Source organism: Cryptotermes secundus, unplaced genomic scaffold (genome assembly GCF_002891405.2).
Source record: "Cryptotermes secundus unplaced genomic scaffold, Csec_1.0 scaffold408, whole genome shotgun sequence".
Taxonomy (NCBI): Eukaryota; Metazoa; Arthropoda; class Insecta; order Blattodea; family Kalotermitidae; genus Cryptotermes; species Cryptotermes secundus.
Window position 1 is genome coordinate 233,288 of NW_019724588.1, and position 7,904 is coordinate 241,191.

Below are 7,904 nucleotides of genomic sequence, written 5' to 3' on the forward strand. Positions count from 1 at the left end.
TCGCGAAAATTGTGAAGAGTGAACATGCCAAGGGGAAGCATCCTTCTAGGCAATGCCGTGTTTGCGCAGTTCACAAAAAAAGACTATGACTGTCTACATTTGCAAGTGAGTAATGCCACTTCACAAAGGGGAGTGTTAACAGAAATATCACACACTTAAGCACTTCTAGCAGCATTGGTAAGTGTTCTCCAAAAATTTTAGTTCATAAAATTAATTAGGAGATTTTATATTAAATTTTAAAGTGAACAGTGCACAAGTTAGGGTAGTAGGTATAAAAATGCCGCTCCCCAGGGTGATTTAAATATTTAAATCACCGGTCTGCAAAGTGTTAAGAAAGAAAACCCTCAACCAGATGAGATACTTCAGAATAGGTCACAGACATACTTATCTCACACATGAAGAAAACCTGCGTTTTTTAAGTTTGCATTACAACTGTTAACCACGCAGAGAAGATATGTAAACCTCAAGCTGACAGCCTTGAAACTGAATCAAATTCAGACATTCAAAGCCTCAAGAACTGAGAGAAATTCAGTATTTTACAAACTTGAAATATAGTTAAATTTATTCCGGTATTTGATTTGTTTCATTCTGGTCCATCACACTAATAATATCAAGAAAAGTTAAACAGTTCCGTCTAGTGTCACTAGTGAAGATTTTTCTTATTTCAATTATTTATGCCCTTAAATGTTTCGGTCTTCAGAGACCATCATCAGAGGGCCACCTTTACATCAATACTGTTAGAAGCTACTATTACAATACATGTTCCGAAAGTTAAAATGTATACATAAAATATTAATATGAGTAATGTACAACTGGGTACAAAATCTAAAGTCTTTATAACTACAGCGGCTGTTCCAATGCACTAAAATATTTAAACTGGTATGTTAAGACTACTGAAATTCGTAAACCAAGCAGGTTCGTGTTGTCCCTCTTATTATTTCTTGTGATAGGGGCCGAATGTATGCCGCCTTGCCATTCTCGTGAAGAGGGGCAGCACACATTTGGCCCCGTCAAAAGAAATAATAGTAGTTCCAACCTTGATGGCATCACTGAGTTTTGTTTGAAAAAGAGTGAATTTTAACATATGCTCAAGTAACAGTGACTTATGAAGCAGCAAAACAATATACATTACCACACTACACATGAATGCAGTTACAAAACACAGATGAGAATTCATGTTTTGCTCATTAGTATTTACAGCTGCTCAATGCTCTGTATTGTTAGGTCAGCTGTTCAATCTACAGCATTAGTTGAACTGACCATGTTGGTAACAACTTCACTTGTTGCTTCTATTTCAGTTTCAACTGCTGTTGCAGTTCCTTCTTCATTAAAAGACTCAATCAGTGCCATCAAGATAAACCCAAATTATTATTCATTCTCTCTTCTTCCTTCATATCACCATTCTTCCAACAATTTTCAACCCATTTTCTGACATTCTCAATAATGCTGAGTCATTTTCTGTGACTGCAATGAAGGCACCAGCAGCCATCTTCCCCATTCAGACAGAGAAACACTGGACTCATTCCTTTTGCACACTCTTCTCGTTACAATATTGCTATGTACAATTAGCTGTACCTGGCATAACAGATGCCATTCTAGCATATCTTTAATGTTACTACTTAAATACCAACTCATTTTATTTATCTATTCACATATTTCAGTTCTTCCAATGCATTAATTTGTATGAGTCACAAAGTGGATTAACTTGCTGCAGCATCTTGTTGAACTGTTTATTACTTTGGTCATACAGCCTAGATGTGATTGGTTTTCAAGCTGTATTGCTGTTGCTTCAGCAGAATCAAAAATATAAAGCTGTCCATATCTTGGCTTATGTGCCTTGCCTGGATATAGCTGAGACCACATTATAAACCTCGCTGTGTATCCAGAAACAATAGACCATTTCCAGACAGCCAAAAATAGTTTCATTTTGATCAAAAGCCATCATTATCTACTGATTATGGAGGGAAATGCATGCACAGAATATCTAGTACATCATCTCTCTTGCTTCCAAATTGCTCCATCTTCACCATGTTATACAATGCAGGGCCTCAGTTCTTAGAAATTTGACAGCCCTGGCAAAGATGATGGCAGTATGTGCAAAATAATACTTTTGCATAAGTTAAACAGACAAGTTTGTTATGGTATTGGTGGCAGTCTAAAATGTTTGGTCATAAGAGACAGCCATCAAAGACAGTGTGTATTATATAAATCACCCCAATGACTTTTATAATTTTGTTCGTCACTTTATATATCATCTCTAATTAACTTCAACAAAGATGGGGGGGGGACACACTAAACTGCTAATAAAGTACAACATATTTGTGAAAGGCTAATACATTTCTCCTTGCCACCACCAACACAAAAACCACACAATATAAACATCATAAACACAACCCCTAAGGACTCCCTACACACAGTCCACAGTACAATTCAAGAAACTATGTAGTATTAGCAACGTACAATACAAATTGAAAAAGTAAAAAGTTTTAATTAATTTTAACAAAACTCAGCAATAATTTATATCTTCACCAATCTTAGAACAATGAACTAAAACGATACAGCACAGAAAATATGTAAATAATCCACCCTAGATGACCTTATAAGGTTGGACAAAGTTAAAGAAGAAATAAATATAATATATGACAACCTATAAACACCACCTACAAATGACATCCCCTCCACTCAAATGATTAATCACTGCAACAGGATGCTAAAACACATACTAAGCCTATAACAAAGCGGCCTCCGTAGTCTAGGGGTAACATTCCCACCTCACGACTCAAGGTACGCGGGTTCAAACCCAGCGGAGGTCGTGGAATTTTTAAGGGCGGAAAAATTCAGGGAACAAGTCCTCCGGGAGGGACTTTAAGCTGTGGGTCCCGTGTCGTAGATTTACGGCACGTAAAAGAACCTCATGACTCTAGAAAGCCTCTGAGCTAAATTAGGCCAAAAAGTTTGCCGCCCAAATAGTTTCCAATGCCTCCGATAGATGGGGAAGTATTAGGTACCACTGCCAGAGGAGGGATGACCTCGCTGACAGAAAGGGACTAATTATTAGATACCCCTGCCAAGTAGAGGGTACAAACCTTGCTGGCAGAAAGGGGCGGATAGCGAGCACCAGTATCGGGAGGGGATGGAAACGGTAGAAATTAAAAGGGGGATGTACAATAGACTATCAGTCACGGTGCATGGGGAAACCCACTCCCTCAATAAAAAAAAAAGCCTATAACAATGACATCTGCAGTTCTACCAGGGGACAAGTTTCTCTGGCCACACATACAGCTCTGATGGAGCAGTCATGATGTAACCAACTTTTCAAAATGCACACAACTGTATCTCCTCTTTACTGTATTAACTGCTATGTTCAAAAATAAGTAAAAATAGGACATTAATTTAATGGCACTGTCAGATGTACACATGCTAATACCATACACCTTTAAGGGTATGGAAGGGAATGAAATAATTAAACACAAATAATGTATTCCCTCAACACTACATGTATCAAATATAACTTTCAAAACATCATAACAAGCACTGTTATGACATTTTTCTTTGAATTATATCAACAATCACAGTATACAGAGCATTACATTAATGTTTTAGAAATGTGCAACAAAATTCACAACTGATTCATTCAAATGTTCCTAATTTTCATAATAAAACACTGTATATTTATTTCAGTGTTCCTATAAATAAAAGACTGTACCACATTCCTGATCCTATAGGGATGACCAAAGAGACAGCTACAAGACAATTACATGTAACAGCAACTTGGAAATTCCATGGATCCAAATTTATGCTCAGACAGCTATGAATAAGTAATATAAATGATATATAAAATTAAACGGGACACACGGTAGCGTAGTTGGTTGAGGCACTATGCTACAAGCTGGAAGATCACGGGATCGAATCCCGATGAAGTGGATTTTTTTCAATTAACCTAACATTTCCAGCCACCCTATGGCCCTGAGATCGACTCATCCTCTAACAAATATGAGTACCATAAATATTCCTGGGGGTAAAGGGAGGCCGAAGCGTAAGGCTGACAACCTTGCCGCCATCTGTGAGCTGACTGTCTACAAAATGTGGGAGCCTCAACATCTCACAACCCTATGGGCCTCCACGGCCTGTTAAGGGGATAATTTTACTTTACTTTACTTTACTTGATATAAAATTAAACAATACACTCTACTTCCACTACTACTACACCTCCACCTCCTCCTCCTACTACTGAACAATAATAAAATAGCCAAGATGTCAGGCTCTCCAAACTGAGGTTAACTATTAAAAACTGAACATTTCATTCCACTTCGATCTTCTCCTAATTATGTCAATACCCTGTAACGCAGAAAATACTAAATACGAAAAATTAACTATTAAAAAAAGAAAACAAAATTGTTAGCACCCAGTTTAACAAAGCCCGGTACTTCCCAAACAGTGTCTTTGTCATAATAATGGAGAGCAAATTATCTAAATTCTTTTGTATTTTAAAAATGTTACTAACTGATGGCTTTACTCAGCACGATAAATATAATACACTGTAATAAAATTAATTTAAATCATGTTAACTTGTTCCTACTTACATATATTTGGCGCAAATACTACGACGCTGTATTCAGCTCGTAAACAGTTTCTACTGCAGGAAATTCTCCACAAATGGGCGACAAGAATATTCTAACTGTACTTGAATACCTGACAACGTTGGTACTTCAAAAACTTCATAAATCACGCGACAATTTCAGTAAAACTGCCGAACTAGTAAACTCCAACTGCATTAAGACAAGATGGCTGCTTCAGCATCACACATGACCCTCACACGAACCAATGGCAGCTCCCGTATTCACCCGGGAAAACTACATCAGCGTACTACGTTAGTAAAAAATAAATAGTCCGACCGATATGGACAAGTTTATTATACTGCAAGTTACAGTTCTCATTCATACGTCACTCACATAACACCCCTTTCATGTGGCCATTGTATAATTTCACTATCCCTCACTAATAGCCTGGTAGACAAAATGTAAATATTCCCGCCTCAAATCATTCATAATTACAATTTGTTTAAAATCATTCCTCTTCTATATTAATTAGAGATGATACATAAACAATTACACGAATATGAAATTATCATACGATGAGTAATAACGGTAACACAATTTAATGTAAAATGCCACTTTGTTGTCATTTAAAAAAAAACTACCGACCTTCGGACTGACACAGAAACATGGATTTGACAGGAATGTTTAAACGTCATATCCGGTACAATTTTCCGACTAGTGTCTATATCAGTGTATAGCGGTTTATACTGCAATTTTGATGAATATGAGAAGCAAAGATTTTAACACCAGTGTCTCTTGCTGCTGCAGCTGAAAAGTGCAAAACAATTAAATTTGCCCATGTTGTCTGGTCATTAGATGGAGTGAATGCTGATATACTACTCTGTACACCCTCTATAAAATAAACCAGTTATTGCATATATTCATACCGCTAACTAAAGCCAGGCAAATACCGGAACAGTGCCTGAAATTAGTCCCCGACTACATCTTCCCACGCCCGGGTCAGCTCTCATTCAGTCATTCGACGCAATATAGTTCGAGTGATTGGACGCGTCCTTAAATAGAAAAAACAAACATGCAAACCGAGCTTAGGACCTTTAGCATCTTAATGTCATTGGTACTGGCCGGCGCAATTTTTTTAAAATGGGTATTATATTGAATTGGCAGTTGCGGACAGACAAGTGGCGGTCCTTCAACTTAGGGGTTGAACTTCGTCACAAAGGGTCTCAGACCTGGTCAGATTATTTGGATTAACGACATAAGCTAAAGAAATTGAACTTGAGATTTGATATATGGAATGTAAGAAGTTTCTATACAGCAGGTTATCACATGACGGTGGCATGAGAGATCATCATCAGTAATCTGTCAAGACGACAGGTCCACAGTCTCTTTCAAAACAATTCCTCCACTTAATGCGATCTAGAGCTTTCTCCTTCAAATGACAGTATCCTCTTCTGTCCCCAAGGTCATCCAGCATCTTCTTACGTCTTCTTCCTCGTCTTCTTGTCACTTCTATCCGCCCATCTATCTTTCCTTCGATAGCTTCTTTTAGAAGGCAGTTTCTGCGTAAAACATGACCAATCCAATTAGCCTTCCGTTTTCTTATTTCATGTAGGATATTCCTCTGCTCACTGACTCTAATTAACACTTCTTCATTTCTCACATAATCGGTCCAACTGATCTTCTCCATTCTTCTCCAACACCACATTTCGAAACTTTCCAGATGTTTCTGATCTACTGCCCTAAGTGTCCATGTTTCAGCCCCATACAGAGCTATGCTCCAAATGTAGCATTTCACTAGTTTCTTCCTCAAATTTAAGTCCAATTTGCTGGTAAAAAGATTCTTCTTCTTGCTAAATGCAGCTTTTGCCATGGCAATCCTGGATTTAATTTCACAAGTACACCTTCCATCATCTGTTAACAAGCTACCCAAATATTTAAAACATTTCACATTCTCCACTTGTTTTTGGTCTATCTTTATTGTGACTGGGGTTGGTTGTCTCGAAATTTTCATTACTTTTGTTTTCTCCACATTCATTTCCATGCCATAGCACCTTCCAATTTCAATTAGTCTATCAATCATGCCCTGTAGCACAGTTTCTTCCTTAGCCATTAACATGAGCCATGAGAGATATAAGTTAAATTTAATGGGAGTACAGGTCAGATGGGACAGAGGTGGCACCAAACCAGCAGGCAAATATACACTATTCAATGGAAAGTGGAATGAGAATCATAAATCAGGCACAGATTTTTCGTGCATAGGAGAATCATATCAGCAGTTCAGAGGGTAGAGTCTGTTAATGACAGGATGCCATTCATAATATTAAGAGGCTGCTGGTGTGATGTCATTGTTTCAAACGTTCATGCACCAACAGAGGATAAAATTGATGATGTGAAGGACAGTATCTATGAGGAATTAGAACATGCATTTGGTACAGTCCCTAAATACATATAAAAATTTTATTAGGAGATTCCAGTGCCCAAGTAAGTAGGGATGACATTTTCAAACCAACAACTGGGAATGAGAGTTTACACAAAATTCTCAATGGCAATGAAGTTAGTGTAGTAAACTTTGCCATATCAAAAAATCTGTCAAAAGTACAAAGTTTCCACAATATAACATCCATAAATTTACTAGGACATCTGCTGGAGAGACACAATAAAACTGACCACATTTTGATAAGTGAGGAAACGATATTCAAGTGTATGTGATGTCTGATCCCTCAGGGCAGCAGATTGTGATACTGACCACTGGTGGCAAAATTCAGGGAAAGACTGGCAGTAAGTAAATAAACAATGGACAAATTTAATATGGAAAAGTTCAATCTCAGGAAACTGAACGAGGTAGAGGCTGAAGAGCAGTATCATGTTGAACTCTCTAATAGGTTTACATTTTTGGAAAATTTAGACAATGAGGTGAATATTAATAAAGCTTGGGGAACTGTTGGAGAGAATATAAAAATTTCTGCCAAAGAGAGACTAGGTTATTATGAACTGAAGAAGCATAAGCCATGGTTCGACGAAGGATGCTCAAAATTATTATAACAAAGGAAAGAAGCCAAGTTGCAGTGGTTACAAAATTCAAGTGAAATATGTGGGGATAATCTGAACAGTAAAAGACATGAAGCCAGCAAGCATTTAAGGAATTTAAATTTATTTTTCATTTTAGAAATAATTGCATGTATTATGATTATAATGTAAGTAAAGTAAATATATCCCTGTACCAGGCCGTAAAGGCCCATAGGGTTGTGAGACATTGAGAGTCCCACATTATCTAGACAATCGGCTCAAAGATGGCGGTAAGGTTGTCAGCCTTACGCACCAGTCGCGCTTTGCTCCCCAGGAAAA

General features: G+C 37.5%; 1 protein-coding gene across 4 annotated transcripts in view; it reads right to left on the minus strand.

Annotated features, from left to right (window-relative positions):
• The window catches only part of LOC111862331, a 58,500-nt gene extending 53,694 nt beyond the window's left edge, over window positions 1-4,806 (minus strand). For all 4 annotated transcript variants that reach the window (XM_023847629.2, XM_023847630.2, XM_023847627.2 and 1 more), the window contains exon 1: window positions 4,584-4,806. The gene's annotated coding sequence lies outside the window, so the exon portion shown is untranslated. The remainder of the gene's footprint in view (window positions 1-4,583) is intronic.
• Window positions 4,807-7,904: the final 3,098 nt, after the last annotated feature.